Source organism: Taudactylus pleione, unplaced genomic scaffold (assembly GCF_031769625.1).
Source record: "Taudactylus pleione unplaced genomic scaffold, aTauple2 ptg000738l, whole genome shotgun sequence".
In the NCBI taxonomy this organism is placed as follows: domain Eukaryota; kingdom Metazoa; phylum Chordata; class Amphibia; order Anura; family Myobatrachidae; genus Taudactylus; species Taudactylus pleione.
The window spans coordinates 1539929-1559359 of NW_028285140.1; the positions used below are offsets into that span (position 1 = coordinate 1539929).

The 19431-nt window shown below is 41.6% G+C and overlaps 2 protein-coding genes across 7 annotated transcripts in view; one reads left to right on the plus strand and one right to left on the minus strand.

Moving 5' to 3' along the window:
• CACNA2D4 (calcium voltage-gated channel auxiliary subunit alpha2delta 4) overlaps positions 1-19431 on the minus strand; it is a 512905-nt gene that overhangs the window by 227056 nt on the left and 266418 nt on the right. The gene's annotated exons all lie outside the window — the stretch shown is intronic.
• Positions 12837-19431, plus strand: part of LRTM2 (leucine rich repeat transmembrane protein 2) — a 62484-nt gene continuing 55889 nt past the window's right edge. Inside the window, exon 1 of the mRNA XM_088457094.1 lies at positions 12837-13124. The gene's annotated coding sequence lies outside the window, so the exon portion shown is untranslated. The remainder of the gene's footprint in view (positions 13125-19431) is intronic.

Sequence of the window (19431 nt, forward strand, 5' to 3'; positions counted from 1 at the left end):
AAGACCAGTAAGGAGGCTATTTTCAATAGTCAATGCGGGAAATAATGAGTGCATGGATTAGAGTTTTTGCAGTGTCTTGTGTGAGATATGGTCGAATTTTGGATGTTTTTTAGATGTATGTAACATAATTTTGAGACAGACTGAATGCGGGGAACAAAGGACTGCTCAGAGTCAAGGATGACACCTAGGCAGCGAGCTTGTAGGGCAGGGTGGATTGTCGAGTTATCAACAGTGATAGAGAGATCAGATTGGTAACTGTTATTGGCCGGTGGAAATATAATTAATTCTGTTTTAGAAATGTTAAGTTTGAGGTGGCGAGATGCCATCCAAGATGAAATGGCAGAGAGACATTCAGTAGATAGGCAGATTTGAGTATCATCCACACACAGATGGTACTGAAATCCAAAAAAGCGGATTAGTTTGCCAAGAGAGGTGGTATAGATTGAGAATAGCAGAGGACCTAAGACAGAGCCTTGCGGTACTCCAACTGATAGAGGTAGCGAAGAGGAGGCAGAATCCGAAAAATGAACAGTAAAAGAGCGATCAGATAGGTAGGAAGAGAACAAAGAAAGAGCTGTGTCCTTAAGACCTAGGGATTGTAGTGTTTGTATGAGAAGAGAGTGGTCAACAGAATCAAAAGCAGCAGAGAGATCTAGAAGAATTAGGAGTGAGTAAAAGCCTTTAGCCTTGGCAGTGACCAGATCATTTACTACCTTAGTCAGTGCTGTCTTTGTGGAGTGTTGGGAATGAAGTGGGTCCAATAAGTTGTATGAGTTAAGAAAGTGTGTGAGGCGGGTGTAGACAAGTCTGTCAAGTAGCTTGGAGGGGCATGGGAGCTGGGAGATAGGACGGTTGAGAGAGCGTTAGGGTCAGAATTTATTGTTTTCAGAATGGGAGTAATCATTGCATGTTTGAACAGTGATGGAAAGATGCCAGTAGAGAGATTACAGATTTTAGTTAGGGTTGGGATGAGCACAGGAGACAGAGCTTTACTGATTTGTGAGGGTATAGGATCAGGAGGAGAGGTAGTAGAGTAGGAGGATGAGAAGAGTGTAGAAACTTCATCTTCATCTGTAATAAAATGTAGTAAGCACTGTGGGCCTGATACAAAGTTATACGCTATCACTGAGATACGCTAATGCATCAGCGGCCGGGACGTGTAATGAGACACCCGCCGGAGCCATCGCAGATGTCCGCAACTGCGCAAACATACGCAGCATCGGACACAGATTATGCAAACATCGACTTCCCGAGCGAGTCTATGGTTGCGTAGAATGGCCGCCATAGCTGAGACGTTGGAGCCATATTTCTTGGGATTGCAGATGCAGGATGTGACACGCCCCCAAAACATTCACGACACGCCTGTGTTTTCAGCCAACACTCCCCAATACCACCCCCAGGCACTCTCTTGCTGTCAATAACACTGCGAATAAATAGTGTCTGTGAGTGTCTACGGTGATGTACATTGACGCATGCGCAGTGACGCTTGCACAAACGGACGATAATCACTCCCTTGAAAACATCAGCAGCGCGTACAACACTAAGCGGCTGATTCTGACCCACTCGCAAGCGCACAACACTCCCAAGTGAGTTGATGGTCCCCCTCTGCGCATGCGCCGCCTCCGGCGTGCGCGAGACCCGTCTAGCGAAGGCAGCTTCGTCGCTACGAGTCTCGCTACAAGACGGGGCGGCTGTCGATGTTGATTGACAGCTCGCCCAGTTTTGTAGGCTGGGACGGGGGGTGGCTGCACAAACGCAGGCGTTCCCTACTGACATCACTTGTGTATATGTATATAATGTGTGTGTATGTATATAATGTGTGTGTATAATGTGTATATAATGTGTGTGTATATAATGTGTATATAATGTGTGTGTATGTGAGGTGTGTGTATATAATGTGTATGTGATGTGTGTATATAATGTGTGTGTATGAGTGTGTGTATGTGATGTGTGTATATGTGTCTGTATATAATGTGTGTGTGTATTTAATGTGTGTATGTGAGGTGTGTGTATATAATATGTGTATGTGAGGTGTGTGTGTTTAATGTGTGTATATGTGATGTGTGTGTATATGTGTCTGTATATAATGTGTGTATATGTGATGTGTGTGTATATGTGTCTGTATATAATGTGTGTATATGATGTGTGTGTATGTGATATGTGTGCATATGTGTCTGTATATAATGTGTGTATGTGAGGTGTGTGTATTTAATGTGTGTATGTGAGGTGTGTGTATATAATGTGTGTGTATTTAATGTGTGTGAATAATGTGTGTATATGATGTGTGTGTATGTGAGGTGCGTGTATACAATGTGTGTATGTGATGTGTGTATATAATGTGTGTATGTGAGGTGTGTGTATATGTGTGGTATATAATGTATGTGAGGTGTGTGTATATAATGTGTGTATATAATGTGTGTGAGGTGGGTGTATATAATGTATGTGTATATAATGTGTATCTGAGGTGTGTGTATATAATGTGTGTGTATGATGTGTATGATGTGTGTATATGTGTATATGATGTGTGTGTATATATAGTTTGTGTGTATATAATGTGTATATGATGTGTGTCTATATAATGTGGGTGTATGATGTGTGTATATATAATGTGTGCATATGTGTATATGATGTGTGTGTATATATAATGTGAGCATATGATGTATGTGTATATAACGTGTGTGTATATGTTTATATGATGTGTGTGTATATAATGTGAATATGTGTGTGTGTGTGTGTGTGTGTGTGTATGTGATGTGTGTATATGTGTGTGTATATATATATAATAGGAGTGTGTATATGTGTGTATATGATGTGTGTGTATGTGATGTGTGTATATAATGTGTGTGTATATGTGTGTATGTGATGTGTGTATATGTGTGTGTATATAATGTGTGTATGTGAGGTGTGTGTATATGTGTGTGTATGTGATGTGTGTATATGTGTCTGTATATAATGTGTGTGTGTATTTAATGTGTGTATGTGAGGTGTGTGTATATAATATGTGTATGTGAGGTGTGTGTATTTAATGTGTGTATATGTGATGTGTGTGTATATGTGTCTGTATATAATGTGTGTATATGTGATGTGTGTGTATATGTGTCTGTATATAATGTGTGTATGTGAGGTGTGTGTATTTAATGTGTGTATGTGAGGTGTGTGTATATAATGTGTGTGTATGTGATGTGTGTGTATATGTGTCTGTATATAATGTGTGTATATGTGATGTGTGTGTATATGTGTCTGTATATAATGTGTGTATATGATGTGTGTGTATGTGATATGTGTGCATATGTGTCTGTATACAATGTGTGTATGTGATGTGTGTATATAATGTGTGTATGTGAGGTGTGTGTATATGTGTGGTATATAATGTATGTGAGGTGTGTGTATATAATGTGTGTATATAATGTGTGTGAGGTGGGTGTATATAATGTATGTGTATATAATGTGTATCTGAGGTGTGTGTATATAATGTGTGTGTATGATGTGTATGATGTGTGTATATGTGTATATGATGTGTGTGTATATATAATTTGTGTGTATATAATGTGTATATGATGTGTGTCTATATAATGTGGGTGTATGATGTGTGTATATATAATGTGTGCATATGTGTATATGATGTGTGTGTATATATAATGTGAGCATATGATGTATGTGTATATAACGTGTGTGTATATGTTTATATGATGTGTGTGTATATAATGTGAATATGTGTGTGTGTGTGTGTGTGTATGTGATGTGTGTATATGTGTGTGTATATATATATAATAGGAGTGTGTATATGTGTGTATATGATGTGTGTGTATGTGATGTGTGTATATAATGTGTGTGTATATGTGTGTATGTGATGTGTGTATATGTGTGTGTATATAATGTGTGTATGTGAGGTGTGTGTATATGTGTGTGTATGTGATGTGTGTATATGTGTCTGTATATAATGTGTGTGTGTATTTAATGTGTGTATGTGAGGTGTGTGTATATAATATGTGTATGTGAGGTGTGTGTATATAATGTGTGTATATGTGATGTGTGTGTATATGTGTCTGTATATAATGTGTGTATGTGAGGTGTGTGTATATAATGTGTGTGTATACAATGTGTGTATATAATGTGTGTATGTGAGGTGTGTGTATATGTGTGGTATATAATGTATGTGAGGTGTGTGTATATAATGTGTGTATATAATGTGTGTGAGGTGGGTGTATATAATGTGTGTGTATATAATGTGTATCTGAGGTGTGTGTATATAATGTGTGTGTATGATGTGTGTGTATATGTGTATATGATGTGTGTGTATGATGTGTGTATATGTGTATATGATGTGTGTGTGTATATATAATTTGTGTGTATATAATGTCTATATGATGTGTGTGTATATAATGTGGGTGTATGATGTGTGTATATATAATGTGTGCATATGTGTATATGATGTGTGTGTATATATAATGTTAGCATATGATGTATGTGTATATAACGTGTGTGTATATGTTTATATGATGTGTGTGTATATAATGTGAATATGTGTGTATGTATGTGATGTGGGTGTATATGATGTGTGTGTACGTATGTATATATAATGTGTGTATGTGATGTGTGTATATGTGTGTGTATATATATAATAGGTGTGTGTATATGTGTGTATATGATGTGTGTGTATGTGATGTGTCTGTATATAATGTGTGTATGTGAGGTGTGTGTATTTAATGTGTGTATGTGATGTGTGTATATAATGTGTGTATGTGAGGTGTGTGTATTTAATGTGTGTATGTGATGTGTGTATATAATGTGTGTATGTGAGGTGTGTGTATTTAATGTGTGTATGTGATGTGTGTATATAATGTGTGTGTATATGTGTGTATGTGATGTGTGTATATAATGTGTGTATGTGAGGTGTGTGTATATGTGTGTGTATGTGATGTGTGTATATGTGTCTGTATATAATGTGTGTGTGTATTTAATGTGTGTATGTGAGGTGTGTGTATATAATATGTGTATGTGAGGTGTGTGTATTTAATGTGTGTATATGTGATGTGTGTGTATATGTGTCTGTATATAATGTGTGTATGTGAGGTGTGTGTATTTAATGTGTGTATGTGAGGTGTGTGTATATAATGTCCGTGTATTTAATGTGTGTAAATAATGTGTGTATATGATGTGTGTGTATATGTCTGTATATAATGTGTGTCTGTGAGGTGTGTGTATATAATGTGTGTGTATACAATGTGTGTATGTGATGTGTGTATATAATGTGTGTATGTGAGGTGTGTGTATATGTGTGGTATATAATGTATGTGAGGTGGGTGTATATAATGTGTGTGTATATAATGTGTATCTGAGGTGTGTGTATGATATGTGTGTATATGTGTATATGATGTGTGTGTATATAAAGTGTGTGTATGATGTGTGTATATGTGTATATGATGTGAGTGTATATATAATGTGAGCATATGATGTATGTGTATATAACGTATGTGTATATGTTTATATGATGTGTGTGTATATAATGTGAATATGTGTGTATGTATGTGATGTGTGTGTATATGATGTGTGTGTATGTATGTATATATATATAATGTGTGTGTATGTGATGTGTGTATATGTGTGTATATGATGTGTGTGTATGTGATGTGTCTGTATATACTGTGTGTATGTGATGTGTCTGTATATACTGTGTGTATTTAATGTGTGTATGTGATGTGTGTATATAATGTGTGTGTATATGTGTGTATGTGATGTGTGTATATGTGAGTGTATATAATGTGTGTATGTGAGGTGTGTGTATATGTGTGTGTATATAATGTATGTGAGGTGTGTGTATATAATGTGTGTATATAATGTGTGTGAGGTGTTTGTATATAATGTGTGTATGTGAGGTGTGTGTATATATTGTGTGTATATGTGTGTGTATATAATGTGGGCATGTGATGTGTGTATATAATGTGTGTATATGTGTCTGTATATAATGTGTGTATACAATGTGTGTATGTGATGTGTGTATATAATGTGTGTATGTGAGGTGTGTGTATATGTGTGTGTATATAATGTATGTGAGGTGTGTGTATATAATGTGTGTGTATATAATGTGTGTATGTGAGGTGTGTGTATATATTGTGTGTGTGTATATAATGTGGGTATGTGATGAGTATATATAATGTGTGTGTTTATAATGTGTGTGTGTGCTGTGTGTATACAATGTGTGTATGTGATGTGTTTGTATATAATGTGTGTATGTGATGTGTGTTTATATAATGTGTGTATGTGAGGTGTGTGTATATAATGTGTATATAATGTGTATGTATATAATGTGTGTGTATGTGAGGTGTGTGTATATAATGTGTATGTATATAATGTGTGTGTATATAATGTGTATCTATATAATGTGTGTATAATGTATGTGATGTGTGTGTGTGTGTGTGTGTGTGTGTGTGTGTGTGTGTGTGTGTGAGGTGTGTGTATAATATGTGTGTGTATATAATGTGCATGTATATAATGTGTGTGTATATAATGTGTGTGCATATAATGTGTGTGTATACAATGTGTGTATGTGATGTGTGTTTATATAATGTGTGTATGTGAGGTGTGTGTATATAATGTGTATATAATGTGTATGTATATAATGTGTGTGTATGTGAGGTGTGTGTATATAATGTGTATGTATATAATGTGTGCGTATATAATGTGTATCTATATAATGTGTGTATAATGTATGTGATGTGTGTGTGTGTGTGTGTGTGTGTGTGTGTGTGTGTGTGTGTGTGTGTGTGTGTGTGTGTGTGTGTGTGAGGTGTGTGTATAATATGTGTGTGTATATAATGTGCATGTATATAATGTGTGTGTATATAATGTGTGTGCATATAATGTGTGTATATAATGTGTGTATGTGATGTGTGTATATAATGTGTGTGTGTGAGGTGTGTGTATGTGAGGTGTGTGTATATGTGTGTATATAATGTGTGTGTATGTGATGTGTGTATATAATGTGTGTATATGTGTGTGTATACAATGTGTGTATGTGATGTGTACATATAATGTGTGTGTATATAATGTGTGTATGTGAGGTGTGTATATAATGTATGTGAGGTGTGTGTATATAATGTGTGTATATAATGTGTGTGAGGTGTGTGTATATAATGTGTGTATGTGAGGTGTCTGTATATATTGTGTGTATATAATGTGTGTGTATATAATGTGGGCATGTGATGTGTGCATATAATGAGTGTGTATATGTGTCTGTATATAATGTGTGTATGTGAGGTGTGAGTATATAATGTGTGTATGTGGTGTGTATATAATGTGTGTGTGTATACAATGTGTGTATATAATGTGTGTATGTGAGGTGTGTGTATATAATGTATGTGTATATAATGTGTGTGTGTACCGTATATAATGTGTGTGAGGTGTGTGTATATAATGTGTGTATGTGAGGTGTGTGTATATATTGTGTGTATATATAATGTGTGTGTATATAATGTGTGTATGTGCTGTGTGTATACAATGTGTGTATGTGATGTCTGTGTATATAATGTATATAATGTGTGCATGTGATGTGTGTTTATATAATGTGTGTATGTGAGGTGTGTGTATATAATGTGTATATAATGTGTATGTATATAATGTGTGTGTATGTGAGGTGTGTGTATATAATGTGTTTGTATGTGAGATGTGTGTATATAATGTGTATATAATGTGTATCTATATAATGTGTGTGTATGTGAGGTGTGTGTATATAATGTGTGTATGTGATGTGTGTATAATGTATGTTATGTGTGTGTATATAATGTGTGTGTATATAATGTGTATGTATATAATGTGTGTGTATATAATGTGTATGTATATAATGTGTCTGTATATAAAGTGTGTGTATATAATGTGTGTATGTGAGGTGTGTGTATATAATGTGTGTGTATGTGAGATGTGTGTATGCGATGTGTGTATATAATGTGTGTATGTGAGGTGTGTGTATATAATGTGTGTGTATATAATTTGTATATAATGTGTGTGTATATAATGTGTATATAATGTGTATGTATATAATGTGTATGTATATAATGTGTGTGTATGTGAGGTGTGTGTATATGTGTGTATGTGATGTGTGTGTGTATAATGTGTATATAATGTGTGTGTATGTGAGGTGTGTGTATATAATGTGTATGTGATGTGTGTATATAATGTGTGTATGTGAGGTGTGTGTATATAATGTGTGTGTATATGTGTATATAATGTGTGTGTATATAATGTATATATAATGTGTATGTATATAATGTGTGTGTATGTGAGGTGTGTGTGATTAAGGTGTTTGTATGTGAGGTGTGTGTATATAGGACCTCATTCAGAACCGCTCATAAGCGGCCGTACACTCGTTCCGAGCGATGTTCGCCCATCTGCGCATGCGTACGGTTTGTAATACGCATGAGTGAACCAGTCAGTTCGGCCGAAAATCGTTTGTTCGCTATATATATCCAATGCCTGCTATTTTTGGGTGGTAACAGGGGAAGGTGCTTGAAAACGGGGAGTGGAGATCAGAACGCAGGCGTGCTTAAAGGTCAAAACGGGCGTTTTATGGGTGTGCATAATTAAAACAGCAGCGTCATTGACCACGTCACCTGGTTGTTTTAAAGTCAGAACTGCTCGCAATATAGTGGTAGGAAAAACCAGCCACAAGAATAGCGAGCAGTTCATACGCTGATCGATGTACTCGATTAATCTAATAAATAGCGGACATGACGTATGATGCGAGCGGCCAGGGGGCTTATTTTTCAAATAAACAACCGCATGTTTTGTTCGCTCGTTTAGACATAGAGACGGCAACAGACCGCAAAGAGCGAACGGTTCATTTGAATAGCCACCCCCTTTTTCTGAACGAGCGAGCGCTAATAGCGTCCAGCTCTGAATCAGGGCCATAATGTGTATATAATGTGTATCTATATAATGTGTGTGTATGTGAGGTGTGTGTATATAATGTGTGTATGTGATGTGTTTATAATGTATGTGATGTGTGTGTATATAATGTGTGTGTATATAATGTGTATGTATATAATGTGTGTGTGTATAATGTGTATATAATGTGTATTTATATAATGTGTATGTATATAATGTGTGTATATAATGTGTGTGTATATAATGTGTGTATAATGTGTGTGTATGTGATGTGTGTATATAATGTGTGTGTGTATAATGTGTATATAATGTGTGTGTATATAATGTGTGTGTATGTGAGGTGTGTGTATATAATGTGTATGTGATGTGTGTATATGTGTGTATGTGAGGTGTGTGTATATAATGTGTGTGTATATAATATGTATTTAATGTGTGTGTATGTGAGGTGTATGTATATAATATGTGTGTATGTGAGGTGTGTGTATATAAGGTGTGTATGTGAGGTGTATGTATATAATGTGTGTATGTGATGTGTGTGTATAGAATGTGTGTATGTGATGTGTGTGTATATACTGTGTGTATGTGATGTGTGTTTATATAATGTGTGTATGTGAGGTGTGTGTATATGTGTATATAATGTGTGTGTATATAATGTGTATATAATGTGTGTGTATGTGAGGTGTATGTATATAATATGTGTGTGTGTGTGAGGTGTGTGTATATAATGTGTGTATGTGATGTGTGTGTATATAATGTGTGTGTATGTTAGGTGTATGTATATAATGTGTGTGTATGTGATGTGTGTGTATATAATGTGTATATAATGTGTGTATGTGATGTGTGTATAATGTATGTAATGTGTGTGTATGTGAGGTGTGTGTATATAATGTGTGTATATAATGTGTATGTATATAATGTGTGTGTATATGAGGTGTGTGTATATAATGTGTGTGTATGTGATGTGTGTGTATATAATGTGTGTATGTGAGGTGTGTATATGTGTGTATGTGATGTGTGTATCATGTATGTGATGTGTGTGTGTATGTGAGGTGTCTGTATATAATGTGTGTATATAATGTGTATGTATATAAAGTGTGTGTATGTGAGGTGTGTGTATATAATGTGTGTGTATGTGAGGTGTGTGTATATAATGTGTATGTATATAATGTGTGTGTATGTGATGTATGTATATAACGTGTGTGTATGTGAGGTGTGTGTATATAGTGTGTATATAACGTGTGTGTATGTGATGTGTGTATGTGAGGTGTGTGTATATAATGTGTATATAATGTGTGTATGTTAGGTGTGTATATATAATGTGTGTGTATGTGTGTATGTGATGTGTATATAGTGTGTGTATGTGAGGTGTGTATATAATGTGTATGTATATAATGTGTGTGTATATAATGTGTGTGTATGTGAGTTGTGTGTATATAATGTGTATATAATGTGTGTATGTGAGGTGTGTGTATATAATGTGTATGTATATAATGTGTGTGTATGTGATGTGTATATAGTGTGTGTGTATGTGAGGTGTGTATATAATGTGTATGTATATAATGTGTGTGTATGTGATGTATGTATATAATGTGTGTGTATGTGAGGTGTGTGTATATAATGTGTATATAATGTGTGTATGTGAGGTGTGTGTATATAATGTGTATGTATATGTGTGTATGTGAGGTGTGTGTATATAATGTATGTGATGTGTGTATGTGAGGTGTGTGTATGTGAGGTGCGTGTATATGTGTGTGTATGTGAGGTGTGTGTATATGCATGTGTATGTGAGGTGTGTATATGAGGTGTGTGTATATGTGTGTGTATGTGAGGTGTGTGTATGTGAGGTGTGTGTATGTGAGGTGTGTGTATATAATGTGTGTGTATGTGAGGTGTGTGTATATGATGTGTGTGTATATAATGTGTGTGTATGTGAGGTGTGTGTATATAATGTGTTTGTATGTGAGGTGTGTGTATATAATGTGTGTGTTTATAATGTGTGTATATGAGGTGTGTGTATATGTGTGTGTATATAATGTGTGTATGTGAGGTGTGTGTATGTGATGTGTGTATAATGTATGTGATGTGTGTGTGTATGTATGTATGTATATAATGTGTGTGTATATAATGTGTGTATATACTGTGTGTATATAATGTGTATATGTGTGTGTATATAATGTGTGTGTATGTGAGGTGTGTGTATATAATGTGTGTATGTGAGGTGTGTGTATGTGATGTGTGTATAATGTATGTGATGTGTGTGTGTGTGTGTGTATGTATGTATGTGAGGTGTGTGTATATAATGTGTATGTATATAATGTGTGTGTATATAATGTGTGTGTATATACTGTGTGTATATGTGTGTGTATATGTGTGTATATAATGTGTGTATGTGAGGTGTGTGTATGTGAGTTGTGTGTATATAATGTGTATGTGATGTGTGTATAATGTATGTGATGTGTGTGTATAATGTGTATGTATATAATGTGTGTGTATATAATGTGTGTGTATATAATGTGTATATGTGTGTGTATATAATGTGTGTGTATGTGAGGTGTGTGTATGTGATGTGTGTATAATGTATGTGATGTGTGTGTGTGTGTATGTATGTATGTGAGGTGTGTGTATATAATGTGTATGTATATAATGTGTGTGTATATAATGTGTGTGTATATACTGTGTGTGTATATAATGTGTATATGTGTGTGTGTTATGTGTGTGCGTGTGTATGTAATGTGTGTATGTGGTGTGTGTATATAATGTGTGTGTATGTGAGGTGTGTGTATATAATGTGTGTATGTGAGGTGTGTGTATAATGTATGTGATGTGTGTGTATATAATGTGTGTATATATGTGTGTGTATATGAGGTGTGTATATGTGTGTGTATATAATGTGTGTATGTGAGGTGTGTGTATGTGATGTGTGTATAATGTATGTGATGTGTGTGTGTATGTATGTATGTATGTATGTGAGGTGTGTGTATATAATGTGTGTGTATATAATGTGTGTGTATATACTGTGTGTATATAATGTGTATATGTGTGTGTATATATGTGGTGTGGTATGTGAGGTGTGTGTATATAATGTGTGTATGTGAGGTGTGTGTATGTGATGTGTGTATAATGTATGTGATGTGTGTGTGTATGTATGTATGTATGTATGTATGTATGTGAGGTGTGTGTATATAATGTGTATGTATATAATGTGTGTGTATATAATGTGTGTGTATATACTGTGTATATGTGTGTGTATATGTGGTGTGTATAATGTGTGTGTATGTGAGGTGTGTGTATGTGAGTTGTGTGTATATAATGTGTGTATGTGATGTGTGTATAGTGTGTATATGTGTGTGTATATAATGTGTGTGTATATAATGTGTGTGTATATAATGTGTATGTGTGGGTGTGTGTACAATGGTGTGGTGTATGTGAGGTGTGTGTATATAATGTGTGTATGTGATGTGTGTATAATGTATGTGATGTGTGTGTGTATGTATGTGAGGTGTGTGTATATAATGTGTATGTATATAATGTGTGTGTTGTATATAATGTGTGTATATATACTGTGTGTGTATATAATGTGTATATGTGTGTGTGTATATGTGTGTGTATGTAATGTGTGTATGTGGTGTGTGTATATAATGTATATGTGATGTGTGTATATAATTTGTGTATGTGATGTGTGTATGTGAGGTGTGTATTTAATGTGTGTGTATATGAGGTGTGTTTATATGTGTATGTATATACTGTGTGTGTATATAATGTGTATATGTGTGTGTATATAATGTGTGTGTATGTGAGATGTGTGTATATAATGTGTGTATGTGATGTGTGTATATAATGTGTGTATAATGTATGTGATGTGTGTGTGTGTGTGTGTGTGTGTGCAGAGGCTTGTAGCCTGTCCCCTCTCCTCCTCAGTGCAGTCAGTGTCTGTCATCTGCACACCAGCGTCTCTCTCTCTCTCTCTCTCTCTCTCAGTGCTCCCCCTGTCTCTCTCTCTCAGTGCTCCCCCTGTCTCTCTCTCAGTGCTCCCCCTGTCTCTGTGCTCACTTCCCCTGTCATCCGCTCACCATACATGTCCCCGATCTGCTGCCTCTCTCCCTCCTCTGTCACCTCCTCTCCCTTCTGCCCCTCGCTGCCACCAGGAATGAATGGCTGAAGCTGCAGCATCAGAGGGGCTCCTGCTGGTCTCTCCCGAGCTGTGATCCTGCCATCTGAGGCTCCGTAGAGCTCCGGAGGGAACGGTAAGGATGGATGGCAGAATGTGGGTGCCTGCTGTGGGGTGGACACTGGCATTGGCCGATGCTCAGGCTTATATCATACATACCTGCTGTCAGTATTTACATCTACGTGACTGAGGTAAGTGCCCAGTACCAGCCCCTTTAACTCTTTACCAGCCAGTCTGGGCTGCACTGCCATCCCTGCACAGCCCTCCCTGGCACAGCCAGTGCCCCCAATGCCATGCTACAGTCATACATGTGTGATTGGGGCACAGACGTGTGCCGGAGCAGGACACACAGGTGAGAGGAGCAGGGTCTGGTCCTGGATGGGCGAGCACACGTATGTTACATACAGCCACATGGGATGTACAGTCATCTATAGATAACTCATCTGGTGTAAATGTAATGTAATGACATGCGCCTTGTGTACCTACATATCTGTGTCTTATCGTCTTTTTAATGCTAGATTGTAAGCTGTGTGGGCTAGTTTGTGCGTTGGCGACCTACAGTGCTGACATTATGGGAGCGTGACAGGTTTATCGGTGACATTATAGAAGGTATATTCAGGAGAAACAAGTGTAAATGGGGAACATTCCCATCCTGGGAGAGGTAGCAGTCGGATGGTGCGCTGTGGTAGCCCAAATCCACGCACCAATAGCCAACCTGCCCCTGCAACCTGCTGTGGGAAATACCCCCACCAACACCCCGGCCTACAAATATCTCACGACCCTATAGCTCACTATATAGATGATCTAACCTTTCCCGCCAGATCTGCTCAAAAAATAATTCAGAAGTTATTCGCTGAAGGCTGTCATATTAATCTGAATGTTTGCCACACGTCTGAGGTCTGTAATAAAAGAGCGTGACATTATCACAAAATAATGCTAATAGAATGTATCCATTGCCTAAAGCTAGGGTAACATATCGTTACTGGTCCCTAAACCGTGGCTCACGGCAGATATTTGTAAAGGGGTAAATGAGGCAATTTGCAGGTGCAGGCAGAACGCGGATTACTGCGACTTTCAGAGGCCGAGAGCAGAGATGCCCTGAGGGACTTTCCAATGCATTCGCTAATGCAGACCTCGCCCTCAGAGCTTGCATTCTAATTTAGTAATAAGGGGAAATAGAGTAACTTGTCCAAGGTCACAATACACCAGCACTGGGATCTGAAGCGAGAGCGGCAGAGAATCTCTGTGTCATTCCTCCATCAGGGTGTATTGGGCCGAAATGACGTGCAAATCCTATATTCCGGGCATGGAACGCTTCACTAAGTTTAGTAACACAGATTATAAATGAGGAAGAAAGCCAATGAAAGTTTCAGCAACGCCGGCAAGATAATGAGACATCAGCGGAATATGAGGATCTGGATGGTATATACGTTTAATTGCTATAGATGTTGGCAGATGTACGTGTTGGCATTAGTGTGGAGAGAGCGGCTATGTGCAGCACGGAGAGAGATTAGGTGATGTGTGACAGGTCACTCGCCCCATTGGCAGTGCCCGAGAGCTCCTGTACAGGTTGTAGCTAGGGGGCAGGTGATGTGTGACAGGTCACTCGCCCCATTGGCAGTGCCCGAGAGCTCCTGTACAGGTTGTAGCTAGGGGGCAGGTGATGTGCGACAGTTCACTCGCCCCATTGGCAGTGCCCGAGAGCCTCTGTACAGGTTGTAGCTAGGGGGCAGGTGATCTGCGACAGGTCACTCGCCCCATTGGCAGTGCCCGAGAGCTCCTGTACAGGTTGTAGCTAGGGGGCAGGTGATGTGCGACAGGTCACTTGCCCCATTGGCAGTGCCCGAGAGTTTCTGTACAGGTTGTAGCTAGGGGGCAGGTGATGTGTGACAGGTCACTCGCCCCATTGGCAGTGCCCGAGAGCTCCTGTACAGGTTGTAGCTAGGGGGCAGGGGATGTGTGACAGGTCACTCGCCCCATTGGCAGTGCCCGAGAGCTCCTGTACAGGTTGTAGCTAGGGGGCAGGTGATGTGTGACAGGTCACTCGCCCCATTGGCAGTGCCCGAGAGCTCCTGTACAGGTTGTAGCTAGGGGGCAGGTGATGTGTGACAGGTCACTCGCCCCATTGGCAGTGCCCGAGAGCTTCTGTACAGGTTGTAGCTAGGGGGCAGGTGATGTGCGACAGTTCACTCGCCCCATTGGCAGTGCCCGAGAGCTCCTGTACAGGTTGTAGCTAGGGGGCAGGTGATGTGTGACAGGTCACTCGCCCCATTGGCAGTGCCCGAGAGCCTCTGTACAGGTTGTAGCTAGGGGGGCAGGTGATCTGCGACAGGTCACTCGCCCCATTGGCAGTGCCCGAGAGCTCCTGTACAGGTTGTAGCTAGGGGGCAGGTGATGTGCGACAGGTCACTCGCCCCATTGGCAGTGCCCGAGAGCTCCTGTACAGGTTGTAGCTAGGGGGCAGGTGATGTGTGACAGGTCACTCGCCCCATTGGCAGTGCCCGAGAGCTTCTGTACAGGTTGTAGCTAGGGGGCAGGTGATGTGCGAGAGGTCACTCGCCCCATTGGCAGTGCCCGAGAGCTCCTGTACAGGTTGTAGCTAGGGGGCAGGTGATGTGTGACAGGTCACTCGCCCCATTGGCAGTGCCCGAGAGCTCCTGTACAGGTTGTAGCTAGGGGGCAGGTGATGTGTGACAGGTCACTCGCCCCATTGGCAGTGCCCGAGAGCTCCTGTACAGGTTGTAGCTAGGGGGCAGGTGATGTGTGACAGGTCACTCGCCCCATTGGCAGTGCCCGAGAGCTCCTGTACAGGTTGTAGCTAGGTGGCAGGTGATGTGCGAGAGGTCACTCGCCCCATTGGCAGTGCCCGAGAGCTCCTGTACAGGTTGTAGCTAGGGGGCAGGTGATGTGTGACAGGTCACTCGCCCCATTGGCAGTGCCCGAGAGCTCCTGTACAGGTTGTAGCTAGGGGGGCAGGTGATCTGCGACAGGTCACTCGCCCCATTGGCAGTGCCCGAGAGCTCCTGTACAGGTTGTAGCTAGGTGGCAGGTGATGTGCGAGAGGTCACTCGCCCCATTGGCAGTGCCCGAGAGCTCCTGTACAGGTTGTAGCTAGGGGGCAGGTGATGTGTGACAGGTCACTCGCCCCATTGGCAGTGCCCGAGAGCTCCTGTACAGGTTGTAGCTAGGGGGCAGGTGATGTGCGACAGGTCACTCGCCCCATTGGCAGTGCCCGAGAGCCTCTGTACAGGTTGTAGCTAGGGGGCAGGTGATGTGTGACAGGTCACTCGCCCCATTGGCAGTGCCCGAGAGCTCCTGTACAGGTTGTAGCTAGGGGGCAGGTGATGTGTGATAGGTCACTCGCCCCATTGGCAGTGCCCGAGAGCTCCTGTACAGGTTGTAGCTAGGGGGCAGGTGATGTGTGACAGGTCACTCGCCCCATTGGCAGTGCCCGAGAGCCTCTGTACAGGTTGTAGCTAGGGGGCAGGTGATGTGCGAGAGGTCACTCGCCCCATTGGCAGTGCCCGAGAGCTCCTGTACAGGTTGTAGCTAGGGGGCAGGTGATGTGTGACAGGTCACTCGCCCCATTGGCAGTGCCCGAGAGCTCCTGTACAGGTTGTAGCTAGGGGGCAGGTGATGTGTGACAGGTCACTCGCCCCATTGGCAGTGCCCGAGAGCTCCTGTACAGGTTGTAGCTAGGTGGCAGGTGATGTGCGAGAGGTCACTCGCCCCATTGGCAGTGCCCGAGAGCTCCTGTACAGGTTGTAGCTAGGGGGCAGGTGATGTGCGACAGGTCACTCGCCCCATTGGCAGTGCCCGAGAGCTTCTGTACAGGTTGTAGCTAGGTGGCAGGTGATGTGCGACAGGTCACTCGCCCCATTGGCAGTGCCCGAGAGCTCCTGTACAGGTTGTAGCTAGGGGGCAGGTGATCTGCGACAGGTCACTCGCCCCATTGGCAGTGCCCGAGAGCTCCTGTACAGGTTGTAGCTAGGGGGCAGGTGATGTGCGACAGGTCACTCGCCCCATTGGCAGTGCCCGAGAGCTTCTGTACAGGTTGTAGCTAGGTGGCAGGTGATGTGCGACAGGTCACTCGCCCCATTGGCAGTGCCCGAGAGCTCCTGTACAGGTTGTAGCTAGGGGGCAGGTGATCTGCGACAGGTCACTCGCCCCATTGGCAGTGCCCGAGAGCTCCTGTACAGGTTGTAGCTAGGTGGCAGGTGATGTGCGACAGGTCACTCGCCCCATTGGCAGTGCCCGAGAGCTCCTGTACAGGTTGTAGCTAGGGGGCAGGTGATCTGCGACAGGTCACTCGCCCCATTGGCAGTGCCCGAGAGCTCCTGTACAGGTTGTAGCTAGGTGGCAGGTGATGTGCGACAGGTCACTCGCCCCATTGGCAGTGCCCGAGAGCTCCTGTACAGGTTGTAGCTAGGGGGCAGGTGATGTGTGACAGGTCACTCGCCCCATTGGCAGTGCCCGAGAGCTCCTGTACAGGTTGTAGCTAGGGGGCAGGTGATGTGCGAGAGGTCACTCGCCCCATTGGCAGTGCCCGAGAGCTTCTGTACAGGTTGTAGCTAGGGGGCAGGTGATGTGCGACAGGTCACTCGCCCCATTGGCAGTGCCCGAGAGTTTCTGTACAGGTTGTAGCTAGCGGGCAGGTGATGTGTGACAGGTCACTCGCCCCATTGGCAGTGCCCGAGAGCTCCTGTACAGGTTGTAGCTAGGGGGCAGGTGATGTGTCTGACGGCTGTGGGTAGGTGTAATGAATGTACCGCCACCTGTGCTGCTGTTCTCAGTTCCTTACTCCTGCCTGCACACTGGTAGATTTTACAGGTCTGCAGACCGAGCATCGCGCTCGTCTCCTACCTCCCCGAAAAATGATGTTAGCAAAATGCTGATGTTTTGAATTTAGACCCGCTCGCTAGGCTGCGTTCGCACGTAGCTGCCGATGTTTCGCAATGTGCGCATGTGTATGCATCGCAGTGGGCGTGCGTGAACTAGTCGATGCGATCGGGAAGCGTTTGCTCGCTGCGCATAGCCAGCTCGCTAGAATGAGTGACAGGACAAGCCGTTTATGGGTGGTGACTGGAGATGGTCGATGGAAACGGGGGTGTGGTGGTGCGAACGCAGGCGTGTCTGAGCGTCTTAACGCCGTTTCAGAGGCGTGCATAATTAAGATGCAGCGTCATAAGACACGTCACCTGGCTGAATTACACACTGAAGCACTCGCAGTGCTTACGGTAGGGTATGGTCAGCCACAAGTGCTGCGGTCGCTTTCGATGGTACTCGATGTTACCGATTGTTGCATACACTTCCTGGAGATGACGTGTATAAGTGGGCGTCTTAACACAGGCTGGTGGGCGTCTAAATACACACTGCGATCGCACGCCAAGACATAGTGGGCGTGCTAATGCTTTGCCGTGCGATCGCGGGATTTGCATACTTTGGCTGCGTGCGAACGCATCTAGCGAGCGGGTCTGAATCAGCTCCTTAGTTCAAAGATTCAGTTATATTTTAATCTTACGCAGTTTATTCAAATTATGAGGTCAATTCAATTAGCTGAGAGGGGGACAAGCTGCCGATGCAACAGCGCAGAAACGCCTTCTGAACTCGCCACCCTCATGGCCCGATCTCGCATTTTTCTGAACGGGGCCCCCCAGTGGACGAGTTTTCATGAAGCACAATAGAACACAATTGGCAATAATTATACAGCACTACCCTAGTTTCCATCCAGTAAGGAGAAACGTGCAAACAGTGAATTACAGCCTGTAAGTCAGTCATATCCTATTTCTGTCATTTCACCGACCTCAGAATAGAAGAGAGAAGATATTTCCGTCTCTCGTCTTCCTCACCTCACTGCAGACTCCGGGCTGGTGTGAAAAGCTGATGGGTTCTACGTACAATGAATCCTCGGCCCCACGCACATATAGCGGCTGTTAGTCATCTTCCACCTCCAATCCTGTACTGTACAGCAGGGTCCTCATAGAGCAGGAACGCAGAGGGTGTAGGTAGGACTGGCCGCCCAGCAGAGAGGGTAGAGGCAAATTATAAAGTGGGGTTTTAAGGTGCATACACACATAACGATTTTTTTGAACGATTATCGTTAACGATATCGTTTATCGTTCAATCGTTGAAAAAATTGTTCACTTTCTAAGTTAAAACGATGAACGATTATCATTAAGGGAATTTGCAAAAATCGTTTGTAGTTCAAAAAAATCGTTCATTACACATTAAAAAATCTGACAGAATGCAGCTGTGTGTGTATGCAGCTTTAACGATTTCGTTACCAACGATTTTATGACCGATTTTATGAACAATTTTCTGTCAGACTATCTGTCAGATTTGTGTAATGAACGATTTTTTTGAACTACAAACGATTTTTGCAT